A 22,075-nucleotide genomic window follows, 5' to 3' on the forward strand; every position below is an offset into this window, starting at 1 on the left:
TTAATTATATTATATTAAATTACACTGAACAAAAATATAAAGGCAACACTTTTGGTTTTGCTCCCATTTTGCTTGAGTTGAACTCATAGATCTGAAACATTTTCTACATACACAAAAGACCCATTACTCTCAAATATTGTTCGCAAATTTGTCTAAATCTGTATTAGTGAGCACTTCTCCTTTGCCGAGATAATCCATCCCACTTCACAGATGTGGCATATCAAGGTGCTGATTAGACCCATGAATATTCCACAGGGGTGCCTTAGACTGCCCACAATTAAAAGCCACTCTGAAATGTGCAGTCTGATCACACAGCACAATGCCAAAGATGTCGCAACCTTTGAGGGAGCGAGCAATTGGCACCTCAGACCACGTGTAACCACACCAGCCTAGGACCTCCACATACAGCATGTTCACCTCCATTATCGTCTAAGACCAGCCACCGGACTGCTGCAGCACCAATCGGTTTGCATAACCAAATAATCTCTGCACAAATTGTCAGAAACCGTCTCAGGGAAGCTCATCTTCATGCTCGTCGTCCTCATCGGGGTCTGGACCTGACTTTGAGTGGGCAAATGCTCACTATTAATGGCGTATAGGACTTTGGAGAGGCGTTCTGTTCACAGATAAGTCCCGGTTTTCACTGTTCAGGGCAGATGGCAAACAGCGTGTGTGGGTGAGCGGTTTGCTGACGTCAACGTTGTGGATCGAGTGGCCCATGGTGGCGGTGGAGTTATGGTATGGGCAGGCGTATGTTATGGACAATGAACACATGTGTATTTTATTAATGGCATTTTGAATGCACAGCGATACCGTGATGAGCTCCTGAGGCCCATTGTTGTGCCATTCATCCACGACCATCACCTCATTTTGCAGAATGATAATGCAAAGATTTGTACACAATTCCTGGAAGCTGAAAACATCCCAGTTCCTGTATGGCCAGCATACTCACCGGACATGTCACCCATTGAGCATGTTTGGGATGCTTTGGATCGGCGCAACAACAGCGTGTTCCTGTTCCTGCCAATATTCTGCAACTTCGCACAGCTATTAAAGAGGAGTGGACCAACATTCGTATTCAAGATTATTTTTGCGATTGCGATTAATCTAAAATGTAAAAATCACGGAATGCGAAGTTGATTAAAAAAGAATATATAGCAGTAAATATAGTGCTATATAAATTCATTTTAAGAATATTCATCATATTCTAAAACAAGAATATATAGCAATATAGCAAATATTCGATAAAATACAAACAGAGCAATTTAGCTAAGCTAATATAGCGCTATAATATATATTTTTTAATAGTGTAAATTTTTTCCAAATCTAAAGTTCAGAAGAGAAAAAAATAATAAGACTATAAAAAAAGGTTATAGCACTATATTTGCTAAATTGCTCTATATTTGTATTTAGCAAATATTTGCTATATTCCTATATATTCTTGTTTTAGAATATGATGAATATTCTAAAAACTAATATATAGCAATATAGCAAATATTCGTAAACTACACATATAGACTGCAATTTAGCTAATTTAATGCTATAACCATTTTTTTTTCAAGTTGTAATTTTTCTTCAAATCTGAAGATCATAAGAGAAAAAAAATTATAACTATGAAAAAAAAGTTTATAGTTATATAATCTCCCCTCAACAATTGAACCAAGAACCCATGCCTCTGTCATATCTTCCTTTCTGGAAGCCGCTTAACTTCCTAACATTAACTTGGAACAGAAGTCGAACCTTGCAGCCCCCTTTTCCCTAAACGAGCTAAAAAAAGCAATGAATCAAATGCCGACAGGAAAGAGTCCAGGCTCTGATGGTCTTCCGTTAGCATACTACAAAATGTTCCAGGAACTCCTTCTTCCTTATCTTTTGGAAGTTTGCAACCAAACTCTTGAGGGAATCCCTCTTTCAAGAGATATGACGGCAGCCCACATAACCCTCATCCCCAAAGAAGGGAAAGATGCCAAATTATGCTCCAATTACAGACCCATTTCCCTCCTAAACATAGACCTAAAACTCCTGGCCAAGATGTTAGCTAATAGATTAGCTATTCTCCTCCCTCAACTTGTTCATGGAGATCAGGTGGGTTTTGTCCGTAACAGAGAAGGCAAAGACAATACCACAAGGGTGATTAATACTCTTTGTCATGCTAAACAGATTTCCTCTCCCTTGCTTTTACTCAGCACAGATGCTGAGAAAGCATTTGACAGGGTCAACTGGTCATATTTAAAACAAGTGCTACCTGGATTTGGCATACCTGACTCCTATATTAAAGCAGTTTTCTCGATGTATGAACAAGCAACAGCCTCAGTCCTAGTTAACGGTACTATATCCTCCTCCTTTGCTATTAGAAATGGGACTCGACAGGGATGCCCCCTATCACCCCTCTTATTTATATTAGCTCTTGAACCTCTTTTAGCAAATATAAGATTGGACCGGGAGGTAATGGGTCTATGTTTGGGAGGCAGGGAACAGAAAATTGCAGCCTTTGCGGACGATGTACTTATAATGACGAGCAATCCAAAAACGTCCCTACCCCGAATTCAGTCCCACCTGAATACATATAGCATAATGTCAGATTTTAAAATTAACGCCAATAAATCGCTAGTTCTATGCTTGGGTATTCCCCGGGCAACCAAATGCCATCTAATGTTGGATTCCCCATTTAATTGGTCCTCTCCCAATATCACATACTTAGGGGTCAAAATTAGCCCAGAAATAACAGAACTCTTTTCTCTTAACTATATTCCCTTAAAAAAAATCTATCTTCGAGGCTATTGATAATTTGGCCCGATCCAATCCAACACTGTCTTGGTTTGGTCGAAAAAACCTCCTTTCTTCCCTAATACTTCCCAAACTCACCTATTTGCCGCAAGTTCTCCCCATTCCTGTCCCCAAATATTATTACATTTTAAATTTTGATCTTTCATTTGGAATGGAAAGAAGGCGAGACTTTCTGCTACTCTCCTCACTAAGCCTAGGCACGCTGGGGGAATAGGCCTACCGAACCCGGAGTTGTATGGGAAGGCCATTCTCTTCTCACGTTTAATAGCTTGGTTGAGCGCTTCTCCATCTCCCGCCGTGGTCCAGATAGAACTAGATATACTGAATAGACCAGCTAGAGCGCTTCTCTTGGGTCAGGAGACGGTCTTTTCTGGCCATATGTCTCATTATCCAATTGTCCGGGCCGCATTGGAAGCATGGAAGTGGTTATCTTCCAAACATTGTTCTATCCCATTTCCTTCACCTACCCTGACCGTAGCAGATGTACTAAACACGGCCCCTCCCATATTAAGAGACTCTACTTCAGTGGGGCTGAGGTCTTCTTTGACTCCAATAATCTCTTTAGCTCTCCCTACTGGAGTATGGATGGACTTAAGAGACACAAATACCCTGCTCAACCCCCATCCACGAGACTTTATATCTGTTACTTACCTTAGGGCCTATCTAAAACAACACATTAGGATAGGTGATCTTCTTTGCCCCCTAGTTTGGCTGGAAGCTCTAATTTCACAACAAACATTACCCAGAAAACTTGTCTCACGGTTATACAGCAAACTGCGTCTACCTCCTATGATGGCTAAGCCATCCTTTGTTATGCAATGGGAATTGGATCTAAATACCACATTTCCTCATGAATCCCTACCTAAATTACTAGAACTCCCTCATGGTGCCTCCCGCTGTGTCAGAATCCAGGAAAACAGCTACAAAATTCTTACAAGATGGTACAATACACCAGATAAGATAGCGAGATTTGCTAGATCCGCTTCTGATGTGTGCTGGAGGTGCCTTGGAGAGAGAGGAACCTTCCTCCATATTTGGTGGACCTGCCCTCTTATCCAGAAATGGTGGTGTGAAGTCTTTACTATTGCTAATGGTGTTTGTGGTACATCGATTCAGCCCTCTCCGCAAATTGCCCTACTTTCACTCTCTCAAGAAAAGGTGAATGCCAAACCACCATTTGTATTTACACAGATGATTTTGGCGGCTCGCCTTCACCTTCCTAAATTTTGGCTACAGCCCACTGTTCCAACTCTAGACCAATGGATTAAAAAAATTGACCAGATCCATAGGTTTGAGGAATTATCCTCTTGGGAATCCCGCACACACCTGACTTTCCTCAATAAATGGTCTCTGTGGTCCAAATACAGATCCCCTAATCCTTAGCTTAGCTCCCTGAAACCTACATTAACTGGAACATTTTTGTAACTATTCAACACAAACATGTACCACGCCATCTGCCCCGCTCTGATAACCTTACATTCCAAATGATAGACTAAAGCACCTCGCTACGTGGTCTCATCACCTTTTCTAGGCCTTGGTTTCCTAGCCTCTTATGTACTTCATATATCGAAAAATTTTCTCAAAGTCGCTAGAGATTGACTTATAACTTAACTCATGTATTATGCAATACACTGGTATTTAACTTGTATTCACTCTGTACTTAATATTACTCTGACTTGGCCTGCGAGCCTATACCTTGATACCCTGTTATTTCCTGTTATACTGTGAAATTTACAATAAAAATATAAATAAAAAAAAATAAAAAATAAAAAAAAAGTTTATAGCACTATATTAGCTAAATTGCAGTCTATATGTGTATTTTCCGAATATTCGCTATATTGCTATATATTCTTGTTTTAGAATATGATGAATATTCTAAAAAACAAATATATAGCAATATAGCGAATATATTCGTTATTTAGAATATTCTTTTTTTTTTTTTTTTCAATCTGTACAGTTGTTTGGCATACTCCTCTCTGACAAGCTTCCCCGTCACCATGGGAATGCCTGTGGGTTAGAATATACCATCGGATCTGAGTTTTCATGATCTCAGGGAAAACTCAGATCCGATAGTATATTCTAACCCACAGGCGTTTCCATGGTGAAGTGGAAGCTTGTCGGGTAGGAGTACGTGAACAACTGTACAGATTGGGGAAAAAAGACGAATATTCTAAATAACGAATATATTCGCTATATTGCTATATATTCGTTTTTTAGAATATTCATAAAATTTTTTTCCATATGAAAACATGATTCCTTCCTGCTTAAGTTGCTTTTGGGCCAATGACTCATTGGCCCACAAGCAAGAAGCAGTGAGGAATCATGTTTTCAAATGTTAAAAAATTACAAATATTAGATATAGCGAATATATAGCACTTAGAGTTGAGCGAACACCTGGATGTTCGGGTTCGACGAGTTCGGCCGAACTTTCGAAAAATGTTCGGGTTCGGGATCCGAACTCGACCCGAACTTCATCCCGAACCCGAACCCCATAGAAGTCAATGGGGACCCGAACTTTTGGGCACTAAAAAGGCTGTAAAACACACCCGGAAAGGGCTAGAGGGCTGCAAAAGGCAGCAAAATGTAGTTAAATCCCCTGCAAACAAATGTAGATAGGGAAATGATGAGTTAACATAAAATAAATAAAAATTAAACAATATTAATTGGAGTGAGGTCCCATAGCACAGAATCAGGCTTCAAGTCACCCACCAATGGAGAAGGTCACTTACTATTATTTTGACCACAGCACCCAGACAAAGGAGAGAGGTCCCACAGCAGAGAACCAGGCATCATATCACCCACCACAGGAGTAGGCCACCATTTAGTTACTTTGACCCCTACACCCAGACGGAGGAGAGAGGTTACACAGCAGAGAATCAGGCATTTAGATCACCCACCACAGGAGTAGGCCACCATTGAATCAGACCCCGGCAACCATGTCAGATGGCACAAGCATAAGCTTTATATCAATCAGCACAGGAGAAGGCGACTTTGACAGACTTTGACCCCTACACCCGGACGGAGGAGAGAGGTTTCAAAGCAGAGAATCAGGCATTTAGATCACCCACCACAGGAGTAGGCCCCAATTTAATGGGACCCCGGCAACCATGTCAGATGGCACAACCATAAGCTTCATATCAATCAGCACAGGAGAAGGCGACTTTGAAAGACTTTGACCCCTACACCCAGACGGAGGAGAGAGGTTTCACAGCAGAGAATCAGGCATTTAGATCACCCACCACAGGAGTAGGCCCCCATTGAATCAGACCCTGGCAACCATGTCAGATGGCACAACCATCAGCTTTATATCAATCAGCACAGGAGAAGGCGACTTTGAAAGACTTTGACCCCTACACCCAGATGGAGGAGAGAGGTTTCACAGCAGAGAATCAGGCATCATATCAACCACCACAGGAGAAGCCACCATTTAGTTACATTGACCCCTGCACCCAGGAAGAGGAGAGAGGCACCACAGCACATATTCTGGCATCATATCAGCCACCACAGGAGAAGCCACCATTGAGTTACTTTGACCCCCGCACCCAGGAAGAGGAGAGAGGCACCACAGCACATATTCTGGCATCATATCAGCCACCACAGGAGAAGCCACCATTGAGTTACTTTGACCCCCGCACCCAGGAAGAGGAGAGAGGCACCACAGCACATATTCTGGCATCATATCAGCCACCACAGGAGAAGCCACCATTGAGTTACTTTGACCCCTGCACCCAGGAAGAGGAGAGAGGCCCCACAGCACATATTCTGGCATCATATCAGCCACCACAGGAGAAGCCACCATTTAGTTACTTTGACCCCTTCACCCAAACAGAGGAGAGAGGTTCCACATCAGAGAATCAGGCATCATATCAACCACCACAGGAGTAGGCCACAATTTAATGGGACCCCGGCAACCATGTCAGATGGCACAACCATCAGCTTCATATCAATCAGCACAGGAGAAGGCGACTTTGAAAGACTTTGACCCCTACACCCAGACGGAGGAGAGAGGTTTCACAGCAGAGAATCAGGCATTTAGATCACCCACCACAGGAGTAGGCCCCCATTGAATCAGACCCTGGCAACCATGTCAGATGGCACAACCATCAGCTTTATATCAATCAGCACAGGAGAAGCCACCATTGAGTTACTTTGACCCCTGCACCCAGGAAGAGGAGAGAGGCCCCACAGCACATATTCTGGCATCATATCAGCCACCACAGGAGAAGCCACCATTGAGTTACTTTGACCCCCGCACCCAGGAAGAGGAGAGAGGCACCACAGCACATATTCTGGCATCATATCAGCCACCACAGGAGAAGCCACCATTGAGTTACTTTGACCCCTGCACCCAGGAAGAGGAGAGAGGCCCCACAGCACATATTCTGGCATCATACTAACCACCACAGGAGAAGCCACCATTGAGTTACTTTGACCCCTGCACCCAGGAAGAGGAGAGAGGCCCCACAGCACATATTCTGGCATCATATCAGCCACCACAGGAGAAGCCACCATTGAGTTACTTTGACCCCCGCACCCAGGAAGAGGAGAGAGGCACCACAGCACATATTCTGGCATCATATCAGCCACCACAGGAGAAGCCACCATTGAGTTACTTTGACCCCCGCACCCAGGAAGAGGAGAGAGGCACCACAGCACATATTCAGGCATCATATCACACACCACAGGAGAAGGCCTCTTTCAGTGATTTAGGCCTTTGGACCCAGACAGAGGAGAGAGGCACCACAGCACATATTCTGGCATCATATCAGCCACCACAGGAGAAGCCACCATTGAGTTACTTTGACCCCTGCACCCAGGAAGAGGAGAGAGGCCCCACAGCACATATTCTGGCATCATATCAGCCACCACAGGAGAAGCCACCATTGAGTTACTTTGACCCCTGCACCCAGGAAGAGGAGAGAGGCCCCACAGCACATATTCTGGCATCATACTAACCACCACAGGAGAAGCCACCATTGAGTTACTTTGACCCCTGCACCCAGGAAGAGGAGAGAGGCCCCACAGCACATATTCTGGCATCATATCAGCCACCACAGGAGAAGCCACCATTGAGTTACTTTGACCCCCGCACCCAGGAAGAGGAGAGAAGCACCACAGCACATATTCTGGCATCATATCAGCCACCACAGGAGAAGCCACCATTGAGTTACTTTGACCCCTGCACCCAGGAAGAGGAGAGAGGCCCCACAGCACATATTCTGGCATCATACTAACCACCACAGGAGAAGCCACCATTGAGTTACTTTGACCCCTGCACCCAGGAAGAGGAGAGAGGCCCCACAGCACATATTCTGGCATCATATCAGCCACCACAGGAGAAGCCACCATTGAGTTACTTTGACCCCCGCACCCAGGAAGAGGAGAGAGGCACCACAGCACATATTCTGGCATCATATCAGCCACCACAGGAGAAGCCACCATTGAGTTACTTTGACCCCCGCACCCAGGAAGAGGAGAGAGGCACCAGAGCACATATTCAGGCATCATATCACACACCACAGGAGAAGGCCTCTTTCAGTGATTTAGGCCTTTGGACCCAGACAGAGGAGAGAGGCACCACAGCACATATTCTGGCATCATATCAGCCACCACAGGAGAAGCCACCATTGAGTTACTTTGACCCCTGCACCCAGGAAGAGGAGAGAGGCCCCACAGCACATATTCTGGCATCATATCAGCCACCACAGGAGAAGCCACCATTTAGTTACTTTGACCCCTGCACCCAGGAAGAGGAGAGAGGCACCACAGCACATATTCTGGCATCATATCAGCCACCACAGGAGAAGCCACCATTTAGTTACTTTGACCCCTTCACCCAAACAGAGGAGAGAGGTTCCACATCAGAGAATCAGGCATCATATCAACCACCACAGGAGTAGGCCACAATTTAGTTTATTTGACCCCTGCATCCAGGAAGAGGAGAGAGGCCCCACAGCACATATTCTGGCATCATATCACACACCACAGGAGAAGGCCTCTTTCAGTGATTTAGGCCTTTGGACCCAGACAGAGGAGAGAGGTCAGAGATTAGCTTCATATCCCCCAGCACAGCAGAAGACCGCTTTATTTGACTTAGGCCTCAGCACCCAGACAGAAGACAGAGGTAGCATGGCAGAGGTTATGGCTTCATGTCACCCGTTAGTTTATACCGGCCACTTTCATCTGGTTAGGCCCCGGCGCCCAGACAGAGAAGAGTTTCATTCAACTGTGGGTTTCATAAAATTTGTATCAAATAAAGAAGTGGCCCGTAGCACAACAAGACATGTTTTAGGCAGTTAATAAGGACTACTCTGCACAAGGGAGGGACAGGTCCTGTGGGATCCATGCCTGGTTCATCTTTATGAAGGTCAGCTTGTCCACGTTGGCTGTGGACAGGCGGCTGCGCTTGTCAGTAATGACGCCCCCTGCCGTGCTGAATACGCGTTCAGATAAAACGCTGGCCGCCGGGCAGGAAAGCACCTCCAAGGCATAACATGCTAACTCTGGCCACGTGGACAATTTCGAAACCCAGTAGTTGAATGGGGCCGAACCATCCGTCAGGATGTGGAGGGGTGTGCAGACATACTGTTCAACCATGTTAGTGAAATGCTGCCTCCTGCTAACACGTTCCGTATCAGGTGTCGGTGCAGATAGCTGTGGCGTGGAGACAAAACTTTTCCACATTTCTGCCATGCTAACCCTGCCCTCAGATGAGCTGGCCGTGACACAGCTGCGTTGGCGACCTCTTGCCACTCCTCTGCCTTCACCTTCCACCTGTTCCCCTGTGACATGTGGGAATGCTCTCAAGAGCGCCTCTATCAGCGTGCGCTTGTACTCGCGCATCTTACGGTCGCGCTCCAGTTCAGGAATTAAAGTGGGCACATTGTCTTTATACCGGGGATCCAGCAGGGTGGCCACCCAGTAGTCTGCACACGTTAAAACGTGGGCAACTCTGCTGTCGTTGCGCAGGCATTGGAGCATATATTCGCTCATGTGGGCCAGGCTACCCATGGGTAAGGACAAGCTGTCCTCTGTGGGAGGCGTATCGTCATCGTCCACCGTATCCCCCCAGCCACGCACCAGTGATGGGCCTGGGCTGCCACCCCGCTGTGAACTTGCGTCATCCTCGTCCCCCTCCACCTCCTCCTCCTCATCCTCCTCGTCCTCCAGTACAGTGCCTTGGCTGGCGACTTGTGAACCTGTCCTCTGCTGCTTAAACAAACCTCCCTCTGAGCCACTTCGAACAGACTGGCCCGAAAGTGTTAGAAACGAGCCCTCATCCTCCTCCTCCTCCTCCTCCACCTGGGCCACCTCCTCTAACATCATTGCCCTAAGTGTTTTCTCAAGGAGACATAGAAGTGGTATTGTAACGCTGATAACAGTGTCATCGCCACTGGCCATGTTGGTGGAGTACTCGAAACAGCGCAGCAGGGCACACAGGTCTCGCATGGAGGCCCAATCATTGGTGGTGAAGTGGTGCTGTTCGGCAGTACGACTGACGCGAGCGTGCTGCAGCTGAAACTCCACTATGGCCTGCTGCTGCTCGCACAGTCTCTCCAGCATGTGCAAGGTGGAGTTCCACCGGGTGGGCACGTCGCATATGAGGCGGTGAGCGGGAAGGCCGAAGTTCCGCTGTAGCGCAGACAGGCGAGCAGCGGCAGGATGTGAACGGCGGAAGCGCGCACAGACGGCCCGCACTTTATGCAGCAGCTCTGACATGTTGGGGTAGTGGTGAATGAACCTCTGCACCACCAAGTTCAGCACATGCGCCAGGCAAGGGATGTGCGTCAAACCGGCTAGTCCCAGAGCTGCCACGAGATTTCGCCCATTATCGCATACCACCAGGCCTGGCTTGAGGCCCACCGGCAGAAACCACTCGTCGGTCTGTTGTTCAATACCCCGCCACAACTCCTTTGCGCTGTGGGGCCTGTCCCCCAAACATATGAGTTTCAGAATGGCCTGCTGACGTTTACCCCGGGCTGTGCTGAAGTTGGTGGTGAAGGTGTGTGGCTGACCGGATGAGCTGGTGGAAGCAGTGGAGGAGGAAGCCGAGTAGGAGGAGGAGGCTACAGGAGGCAGAGAATGATGCCCTGCGATCCTAGGGGGCGGAAGGACGTGCGCCAAGGAACTGTCCGCCGGGGGCCCAGCCGCCACTACATTCATCCAGTGTGCAGTTAGTGAGATATAGCGTCCCTGGCCGTGCTTACTGGTCCACGTATCTGTGGTTAGGTGGACCTTGCCACAAATGGCGTTGCGCAGTGCACACTTGATTTTATCGGACACTTGCATGTGCAGGGAAGGCACGGCTGTCTTGGAGAAGTAGTGGCGGCTGGGAACCACATACTGCGGGACAGCCATGGCCATCAGCTGTTTGAAGCTGTCTGTGTCCACCAGCCGGAATGACAGCATTTCAAAGGCCAGCAGTTTAGAAATGCTGGCGTTCAGGCCAAGGGCTCGAGGGTGACTCGGGGGGAATTTGCGCTTCCTCTCTAAGGTTTGAGATATTGAGAGCTGAACGCTGCTGTGTGATATAGTGGAGACGCTAGTTGACGGTGGCGGTGGTGGTGGTGTCGGTGGCACATCCTCTGTTTGCTGCTCGGCAGGTGGCAACATTCCTCTCGAGGCGGAAGCCGAGGCAGCAGCGGTAGAGGGAGCAGGGGGAGCCTCAGCGAGTGCCTGGTTTTTAAGGTGTGTACCCCACTGCAGTTCATGCTTTGCATGTAGATGCTGTCATGGTCTTACCTGCTTGCTGCTCTCCTTCGTTTGACATGTGCTGGCGGCCATCTTGGGTCCTGGGTTTCTTGTAGCCTTCCACCCTGCGGCTCCTCCTTCCCCTGGGAGGAGCTGGATGCCTAGCTCATATATATAGGAGGTCTGTGGCTTCAGTTCCTTGCTTGGTCCTCTTGTGTTCACATGCTTCTAAGACTGCTGCTGCTTCTGGTTCCTGATCCTGGCTTCGTCTGACTACCCTGCTGGTTCCTGATCCTGGCTTCGTCTGACTACCCTGCTGGTTCCTGATCCTGGCTTCGTCTGACTACCCTGCTGGTTCCTGATCCTGGCTTCGTCTGACTACCCTTCTGGTTCCTGACCTCTGGCTTCGCAAAGACTCTGCTCGGTTTCACCATCCGTTTGGACTTTTGCTTTACAGCTTTATTTTCAATAAAGCCTTCTATTTTCACTTATCTCTTGTTGTACGTCTGGTTCATGGTTCCGTGACATTAGGACCAAGCCATGAATTCTGACGGTACAGGGCCATCCTCGCTACCCACGCTGGTTGCCAGACTTGATCAGCAGGATCACCTGTTGGGTCGGTTCGCTGTGGCGTTGCAAACCCTGCTTGAACGCACGGCTCATTTCGCTCCCGTTGCCGATGGGTCGGTTGTCGCTCCTGGGCTCGCTCCTACTGCCGCTCCGGTTGTTGCGCCAGAGTCTACCCCGACACCTGTTGTTGCGCCTGCGGTGTTTCGGGGTATGACCGGTTCTGCCCCTCTTCCACGGCGCTTTGGGGGAGAGCCAACTCAGTGCCGAGGTTTCCTTAACCAGGTGGGCATTTATTTCGAGTTGCTGCCACATGCCTTTCCTACTGAGAGATCAAAGGTGGGCTTCTTGATCTCGCTGCTCTCGGACAAGGCCTTGGCCTGGGCCAGCCCTTTATGGGAGAACAACAATCCGGTGGTTGCCGAGTTTTCCGGTTTTGTTGCTTCTCTTCGGAAGGTATTCGATGTGCCGGCTCGTGCTGCCTCTGCTGCGAAGCTCCTTATGTCCATCAGACAGGGTTCACGATCCGTAGCTGAATACGCCATTGAGTTTCGTACCCTGGCAGCAGAGGTGGGCTGGAATAATGAGGCTCTGGTCGCTGCTTTCTCTCATGGTCTCTCGGATGCCTTGAAGGATGAGGTTGCAGCTAAGGACCTACCAGTTGAGCTCGAGTCTCTTATTTCTTTCCTGATTTTGATTGACACCAGACTCAGGGAGAGACCTTCCTTTAAGGAGAACCTGCGGAGGCCTTCTAACAGATTGGTGCCTACGTTTGCTGTCCCACCCGTGCCTCCCTCTCCTCCCACGCCTCCTGGGGATGACTTGTCTGGGGGTGAACCCATGCAGCTGGGGTTTGCTCGCCTGTCCGAGGGGGAGAGGGCACTCCGGAGACGCGAGGGCCGATGCATGTACTGTGGTCTCGGTGGGCATTTTCGGTTGGCATGTCCGAACCGTCCGGGAAACGCTCGTACCCTGAGATCCTGTCGGGGGCAGATCTTGGGTGGAGTCTCCTCGTCCCCGGTTTCCCGTGTTGACAAACCACTGATCACTGTTGTCCTCTCCTGGGTCGGGGGCTCGGTGACGACCCAGGCGTTGGTGGACTCTGGTGCTGGTGGTTTGTTCATTGATAGTGTGTTCGCTGCCGCCAATTCCATTCCTCTGCAGGCTCGAGGTTCCCCACTGGCTCTTGAGGCGATAGACGGCAGACCCCTTCTGCCGCCACACGTGACTCATGAGACCCTTCCAGTGGGGATAGCCATTGGTGCCGTTCACAGAGAGTCGGTCTGCCTCCAGGTTATTTCGTCTCCACACTACTCGGTGGTCTTGGGGTACCCCTGGCTCCAGAAGCATAATCCGACTTTCGATTGGAGATCGGTCGAGATCCTCTCGTGGTCACCGCAGTGTGGGGCTAGTTGCATCCATGGGTCTGTCAAGTTGCTGTGTACTTCCTCGGACTCTCTGTTGCCTCCTGAATACGAGGAGTACCGGGATGTATTCGATAAGGTGCGCGCGGTTGCCCTACCTCCGCACCGCCCATACGATTGTGCCATAGAGTTACAATCTGGTGCCGTTCCTCCTCGTGGCAAAGTCTATCCACTGTCGGTAGCGGAGAATGAGGCCATGGAGGAGTACGTGAGGGAGGCGCTTTCACGCGGACACATTCGCAAATCTTCGTCCCCGGCAGGGGCTGGATTTTTCTTTGTGAAAAAGAAGGGCGGTGAGTTGAGGCCTTGCATCGATTACAGGGGTCTCAATCGCATCACGATCAAGAACGCTTACCCGATACCTTTGATTTCCGAGCTGTTCGATCGCCTTAAAGGGGCCACGGTCTTTACCAAACTCGACCTGAGGGCGGCATATAACCTGGTAAGGATCAAGGCGGGCGATGAGTGGAAGACCGCGTTTAACACCAGGACCGGTCATTACGAATCCTTGGTTATGCCCTTTGGGTTGTGCAATGCGCCCGCAGTCTTTCAGGAATTCATCAACGATGTTTTCCGTGACCTGTTGCAGCAGTGTGTGGTAGTCTATTTGGATGACATCTTGGTATATTCTGAATCCATGGAGGCCCACATTCTGGATGTCAGACGAGTGTTGCAACGGTTACGAGAGAACAAGCTGTTCGGTAAGCTTGAGAAATGCGAATTTCACCGATCCCAGGTAACCTTCTTAGGTTACATCATTTCCGCTGAGGGGTTCTCCATGGATCCTGAGAAGGTTTCGGCTGTCTTACAGTGGCCCCAGCCCAGTGGTCTTCGTTCCCTGCAGCGCTTTTTGGGCTTCGCCAATTATTATCGGAAGTTCATCAGGGACTTTTCCATGCTGGCCAAGCCTCTCACGGATCTGACCAGGAAGGGCAGTAATTCCCAGGTCTGGCCGCTCGAGGCCATCCGAGCTTTTGAGGCCCTAAAGTCCGCCTTTGTGTCGGCTCCGATTCTGTCGCATCCCAACCCTGGGTTGCCCTTTGTCCTCGAGGTGGACGCGTCTGAGACGGGAGTAGGCGCCCTTCTGTCTCAGCGTAGAACACCAGAGGGTCCTCTGCTTCCTTGTGGGTTTTACTCCCGGAAACTGTCTTCCGCGGAGTGCAACTATCAGATTGGTGACAGGGAGTTATTGGCCATCGTGCAGGCCCTTAAAGAATGGAGGCACTTGCTCGAGGGTTCCGTGGTTCCGGTTCTCATCCTGACGGACCACAAGAATCTGACCTACCTTTCTGAGGCCAAGAGATTGACACCACGTCAGGCCAGATGGGCTCTGTTCTTGTCACGTTTTAATTACGTGGTCTCCTACCTACCCGGTTCCAAGAACATCAGGGCGGATGCCTTATCACGGCAGTACTCCGAGCTGTCCAGGGAGGAGTCGATTCCGACTTCGGTCATACCTCCGAATCAGATCCTGGCCGCCATTCGCACCAGCCTGACCTCTCCCCTGGGTGAGCAGATTTTGGCGGCTCAATCTGGTGCTCCCTCTGGGAGACCCAACGGCAGATGTTTTGTGCCTGAGGAGTTGCGCACTCGGTTGTTGCGAACCTACCATAACTCCAAGACCGCGGGGCATCCTGGAAAGAATCAGCTGTCCTGGGCTGTTTCACGTCTGTTCTGGTGGCCTTCCCTACGTTCCGACATCGCCGCATATGTAGCGGCATGCTCCGTTTGTGCCCAGAGTAAGTCCCCTCGGCACCTTCCGTTGGGCCTTCTGCAACCCATAGCCACCGGGGAGCGCCCATGGTCACACCTGGGGATGGATTTCATTGTGGACCTCCCTGCATCCCGAGGCCATACGGTCATTCTCATGATTGTGGATCGGTTTTCCAAAATGTGCCACTGTGTTCCTCTCAAGAAGTTACCCTCTGCACAAGAGTTGGCCACGATTTTTGCCAGGGAGGTCTTCCGGTTGCACGGTTTGCCTAAGGAGATTGTGTCGGATCGGGGGAGTCAGTTTGTGTCCAGGTTCTGGCGCGCCTTTTGCTCCCAGTTGGGGATTCATCTCTCCTTCTCCTCGGCCTACCACCCTCAGTCCAATGGGGCCGCAGAACGATCCAATCAGGCCTTGGAGCAATTCCTTCGTTGCTATGTCTCCGATCACCAAGACAATTGGGTTGACCTCCTGCCTTGGGCTGAGTTTGCCAGGAACACGGCGGTGAACTCTTCCTCTGGGACGTCTCCCTTCATGGCCAATTATGGGTTCCAACCTGCCGTGTTACCGGAGGTATTCTCTCCCCAGGATATTCCGGCTGTGGAGGATCACCTTTCCGTCCTACGTGCTTCTTGGGTACAGATCCAGAAGTCCCTTGAGGTCTCTGCGCAGCGCCAGAGATTCCAGGCTGATCGCAGACGAGCGCCTGCTCCTTCCTACCAGGTCGGAGACCGTGTATGGTTGTCCACCCGCAACCTCAACCTTCGAGTGCCCACTCCCAAGCTGGCGCCTCGCTTTGTTGGTCCCTTCCGAGTGCTTCGCAGGGTAAACCCGGTAGCCTATGCCCTTGCGCTTCCTCCTGGCATGCGGATCTCCAACGTGTTTCATGTCTCCCTGTTGAAGCCACTGGTGTGTAATCGTTTCACTTCCTCGGTTCCTCGGCCTCGTCCGGTCCAAGTGGGCAATCGTGAGGAATATGAGGTGAGCAATATCCTGGACTCACGCCTGGTCCGCGGTCGGTTGCAGTTTTTGGTACATTGGCGTGGTTATGGTCCAGAGGAGCGTTCCTGGGTTCCCTCCGCAGATGTCCATGCTCCTGCCTTGCTCCGAGCCTTCCACGCACGCTTCCCTCAGAAACCGTTTTGTGCTCCGCGGAGGAGGGGCCCTTGAGGGGGAGGTACTGTCATGGTCTTACCTGCTTGCTGCTCTCCTTCGTTTGACATGTGCTGGCGGCCATCTTGGGTCCTGGGTTTCTTGTAGCCTTCCACCCTGCGGCTCCTCCTTCCCCTGGGAGGAGCTGGATGCCTAGCTCATATATATAGGAGGTCTGTGGCTTCAGTTCCTTGCTTGGTCCTCTTGTGTTCACATGCTTCTAAGACTGCTGCTGCTTCTGGTTCCTGATCCTGGCTTCGTCTGACTACCCTGCTGGTTCCTGATCCTGGCTTCGTCTGACTACCCTGCTGGTTCCTGATCCTGGCTTCGTCTGACTACCCTGCTGGTTCCTGATCCTGGCTTCGTCTGACTACCCTTCTGGTTCCTGACCTCTGGCTTCGCAAAGACTCTGCTCGGTTTCACCATCCGTTTGGACTTTTGCTTTACAGCTTTATTTTCAATAAAGCCTTCTATTTTCACTTATCTCTTGTTGTACGTCTGGTTCATGGTTCCGTGACAGATGCCTGGTCATGCAGGTTGTGCTGAGGTTCAGAACGTTAATGCCTCGCCTCAGGCTCTGATGGCAGAGCGTGCAAGTCACTCGGGTCTTGTCGGTAGGACATTGTTTAAAGAAGTGCCATGCCAGGGAACTCTTTGAAGCTGCCTTTGTGGGGCTGGGTCCCTGTTGGCGATGTCCAGTAGCAGGCGAACTCTGGGGGCGGCGGCTCGTCTGCTTTGGCCCCCTGCTCCCTCTTTGGCTTCGCTGTTGTCTCGGTCTCACCACTACCTCTTCCTCTGAACTGTGAAAGTCATCGCCACGACCTTCAGTCCATGTGGGGTCTAAGACCTCATCGTCCTCTGCATCGTCTTCCACCCAGTCTCCCTCCCTGACCTCCTCCTGTTCAGTCTGCACACTGCAAAAAGACGCGGCAGTGGGCACCTGTGTTTCGTCATCATCAGAGAGTCGGTGACTCTGCTGTGGTGGTATTCCCATGTCCTCTTCATCTGGAGACATAAGTGGTTGTGCGTCAGTGCATGGTATGTCTTCCTCCACTGGGGAAGGGCTAGGTGGACGCCCCTGGGAAACCCTGGAAGCAGAGTCTTCAAACAGAAGAAGAGACTGCTGCATAACTTGTGGCTCAGACCGTTTCCCTGATATGCTTGGGGGTGATGTGACAGACTGATGGGCTTGGTTTTCAGGTGCCACCTGTGCGCTTTCCGCAGAAGACTGGGTGGAAGACCATGTGGTGAACGTGCTGGAAGCACTGTCGGCCACCCAATCGATTAATGCCTGTACCTGCTCAGGCCTTACCATCCTAAGAGCGGCATTGGGCCCCACGAGATATTGCGGTACATTCTGCCGGCTAGTTGAGGGAGTTCGTTCCCTACTGTGTGCGCCTGGGGCCGAACGGCCACGTCCTCTACCAGCAACAGAGGCTCCACGGACACCACCACGACCGCGTCCTCGTCCCTTAATAGTATTTTTCTTCATTGTTGCGATTCAACTCGCACCACAATGAAATATATTATTTTTTATAAGCAAAATCCCCTCACTGGAATACTTTCAGTCTTTTGACTGTATGGATTACAGATGGAATGACTGTTATATGTGAGTACCGCTTTCTTTGACAGATTCTAGTATGGGTACATATATGTTTTCCCAACCCCAGCACATTAGTTTGCTAATTCCAGATGTATGAAACGCAGGCCTAACTGTATCTAGTATATTGAACGCCAGATAAACTAACTTGGCCTTTTTTAAATAAAAAAAATTCCCTCACTGGAATACTTTATGGCTTTTCACTGTATGGATTACAGGTGGACTGGTATTAGTAGGGGTGACACAAGCACACCCAAGTCCCTGATGTAGGATTTCTATGGCACAGACCACTATTACAAGTGATTAATGGACGTTGGGAGAGATTGTGCTGCAGCACTAGTCCCAAGACGGCCGCCGCCTATCAGCCCAGTAACATGTGCCACAAAATGGTCTGCACAACCTTTAAAAAAAATACCCTTGGACTGTGCTGCTAAATCGCTATTGGTCTGAATCCCAGGTGTAGATGTCTGACTTGTTTGGAGCTTTGGAATGCACACTGTGGCAGCTTCTGCTGCAGCACTACAAGTCGCAAAATGGCGGCCGGCGGTCAGCCCAGGTACATGTGGATGGAAAAATCACTCTGGCCACTCTAAAAATAGCCAATCCCTATCAAAAAAGCAGCTCAGCTGCAGTTGTTCAGATGAATCACAGGTGGAGGAGAGAAATTTGCTTCCAGTTATTCAATTATCCCTGCCTATTCTCGCCCTAGCATCAGCTGCGTCTATCCATGTTCTATTCACATCGGGAGTGAGCACGTCCCGACGTGTGCACAAGCTTATAAAGAGGCTGAGTCACATGCTGCACTTGGCCAATCACAGCCTTGCCAATAGTAGGCATGGCTGCGATGGCATCTTAGGGCAAGTAGTATGATGCATGTTGATTGTCTGCTTTGCAGCCTTTCAAAATGCGCCAAAATACATGCCGAACCCGAACTTTTACGAAAAAGTTCGGGTTCGGGTCCGTGTCACGAACACCCCAAAATTCGGTACGGACCCGAACTATGCTCGAACTGTTCGCTCAACACTAATAGCACTATATTCGAAATATTCACGAATTCTCAAAGTTGCGATATTCGCTAAAAAATAATGTTATTCGAATATTTGCGCTCAACACTACTCACTAACACAGATTTAGCCAGATTTGTGAACAATATTTAAGAGTAATGGGTCTTTTGTGTATGTAGAAAATGTTTCAGATCTTGGTGTTCAGCTCATGAAAAATGGGAGCAAAACCGAAAGTGTTGCGTTTATATTTATGTTCAGTATATATTGGTTCAATTGCAGACAACAAAATATTTAGTGTAATCTGAGCTAGTAGGTTTGTAGACTGGCAAAATTCTCACAGTATTAGAAATAGTAGCTTAAGCCATTATATTAAACAAATTAGGCACTTAAAAATACAGTATATAGTCATGATAATTTTACGAATAATTCTAATAACATAATGATGATGATGATTATAATTAGACTTCAGCGAATCAACTTTCGGATCATAGATCCAGTCAATTTGTTCAAATAGTTATATTTTAATGCTGTATCCGTACAGCATTAAAATGTATTTGCTCAGTGGAGCCAAAGTCAGTTAATTCCTACTATATGCATATTTGCGTATTGAAAAACAATTTAAAAATGCAATCTGAACCGGGCTTTAGTACTGGCTGGTACCTTGGTACCAAAGCCATGTTCAGATTGCTATTTTAAATTGTTCTTCAATAAGCAGATATGCATACAGTCGGAATTAACCAAAGTCTCACGTCACCTCGGACGAGAAAAACTTTGGCTCCACGGAGTCAATACATTTTAATGCTGTATGGATACAGCATTAAAATGCAACTATTTGAACAAATTGACTTTATATCTATGATCTGAAGGTCGATTTTCTCAAGCCTAATTAAAAAATTCAATTCAGATTCACCGAACTTCAACAAGAAATTTGATTCATTATGAATTAATTAGTCATGAACCAATGTTCATGACTATACCCAGGCCTCTCAGTTTGAAGGCCTGGAAATGAACCCTGACCACTGACAGTATATTTACGTCGACGGCTGAGCATTTAAAAATGGCACACACTGGCATGTGCAGCAGGCGCCATGGCCGCCGAATGTCTGCTGTTGTAAAGAGCAGACACCCGGCACTAATATCCATGACCAGCGGTAATGGCGGTCACAGAGTTTTAACTCTTTAGATGCCGTTAGCCCATACCAGCAGTAGCCCATGTTTGGTCACCATCTTATATGGCAGCTAGTTTTTATGCTCTTGTCCCTTACGGCAATAATCCAGCAGCCATGTTTAATCCATCCACAAGGTTCTGCATCTGGTTTTAACCATAATACATTTTGAAAGCATAATACAATTAGGGTCATAGTATGGAGGGATCCCGGGCCTTATGAGGGGATCCACATGGGTTAAAATTTTGTTGCACTGCACATTGACATAGAATTTGTTTAAAATTTGTCGTTGCTGCCCGAATGAGGGAGAATAAAATTTTTGCTAACAGAAAGTGGTAGCTAGGAATGATGAATTTGGGTTCAGTTGGTAGAGCAATTTGTCTGGTAAAACTGTAGCATTTCCAACGATTGCAATAACAACGCGGACAAATTGTTTCGCTAAAAGAGTGTATTAGCTGCGATAAATTTGGGTCGAGTCAGTGGAGCGATTTCTGTGGTTCATTTTGATAACCAACAAGACCACAGGCAATAAAAGAACCAGCAATAGCCCCTGCTTAGTCATCATTAGAGATGAGCAAATTTTTCAAAAGTTCGATTCGGCTGAGTTGCCGAATGTTACAAAAAAATTTGCTTCGTGGCGAATTACTTTGTCACAAAGCATATTTTTGTAAATAGTGGGTGTAATGACAGGGAGCTGCAATAGCGCCGTCCCCCATCATTGTACCCTTCAGATGCCGCGTTCATACATGATCACGGCATCTGAGTGTAAAAACAGTGTGAAAGGAAGATAATAATATTAAATCAAACTTACCGTGTCCTATTGCTTGCAACAGGCTGGCCGCCACCATCTTGCTTGAAGATCTGGCTGTCACGCCTTGCCCTGTGAATGTGCGGAGATCTTCCAGGCTTGCTGCACATGTCTGACTCTTCTTTGTTTTGGTTTGGGTTTGAGCTGGATCCACCTTCCCTCAGGTGTACTGGGTTGATTGTTAGCGAGGCTATTTATTCCTCCTTCTCCCAGTGGCCTGTGTGGGTTATAGTTCATTCCTGTGGGCTTTGGGTGTGTGGATCGTCTGCTGCAGCTCAGCTCAAGATAAGTCCTCTCTGTTTCTTCCCTAGGCCTCTAGGGAGACGCTTGCTTCCTCCTGTTTAAAGAAGCAGGACGCCTCTTCCCTTTTCCCTACTGCTCAGGGTGTTCCCAGGGTATATGGACTTAGGCATGAGGGCCTGTGCATATCCACCATAAGGGTATGCACATGTGCACAGCAGTATAGGGAAAGCCTTAGGGATCACTAGGAGGTGACCCTTTTCTCCCTAGCTTTTAGGCCTAGTCAATTGTTCTGTTTGTTTTCCCTGTGTTTGGTTATTTCCCCGCTTACCTACCTACCGTGACACTGGGACAAAATCTTGCTCTGTCCCTGCACTCTTCCTACACTCTCCCTATCCAATATTCTATAATTAAAAGCATGGCTTTATGGGTCATATCACATTTCCAGGCTTCTTGCTTTCAATTTTTAACACATGATTCTTTACCATGAAGCACAAGGAAATTCTGCTTTGAATCAAATTTTTCCTAAACTTCATATTGAATTCCACTTTGGATGCTTCAATTCACTTAACACTAATTATTATGATAGTGTCAGTGATAGTAAAAAAAAAATTATAATGTTAAACGTGTTACTCTTTCTTTCATAAATTACATTCTCCTATCAACTAATTCAAGAGATGGCCTTATCTATCCCAAAATTTCTGCTTATATTTACTTATTCATTCATGCATTCATTCATTCCCATAATAGGAAAATGTATTGACCTCTGGTCATTATATTCACATATATATATATATATTTGTCTTCAGAACCTTTACAGTATGTTAAAAATCACTCTCATATAGCAGAACAAGTTTATTAATATGATTAATGGTAATAAATTGCACAGAATGCGGTAGGTCATAGCTTACATGTTGTACACACA

The sequence above is a fragment of the Bufo bufo genome, chromosome 4 (genome assembly GCF_905171765.1).
Source record: "Bufo bufo chromosome 4, aBufBuf1.1, whole genome shotgun sequence".
NCBI lineage: Eukaryota > Metazoa > Chordata > Amphibia > Anura > Bufonidae > Bufo > Bufo bufo.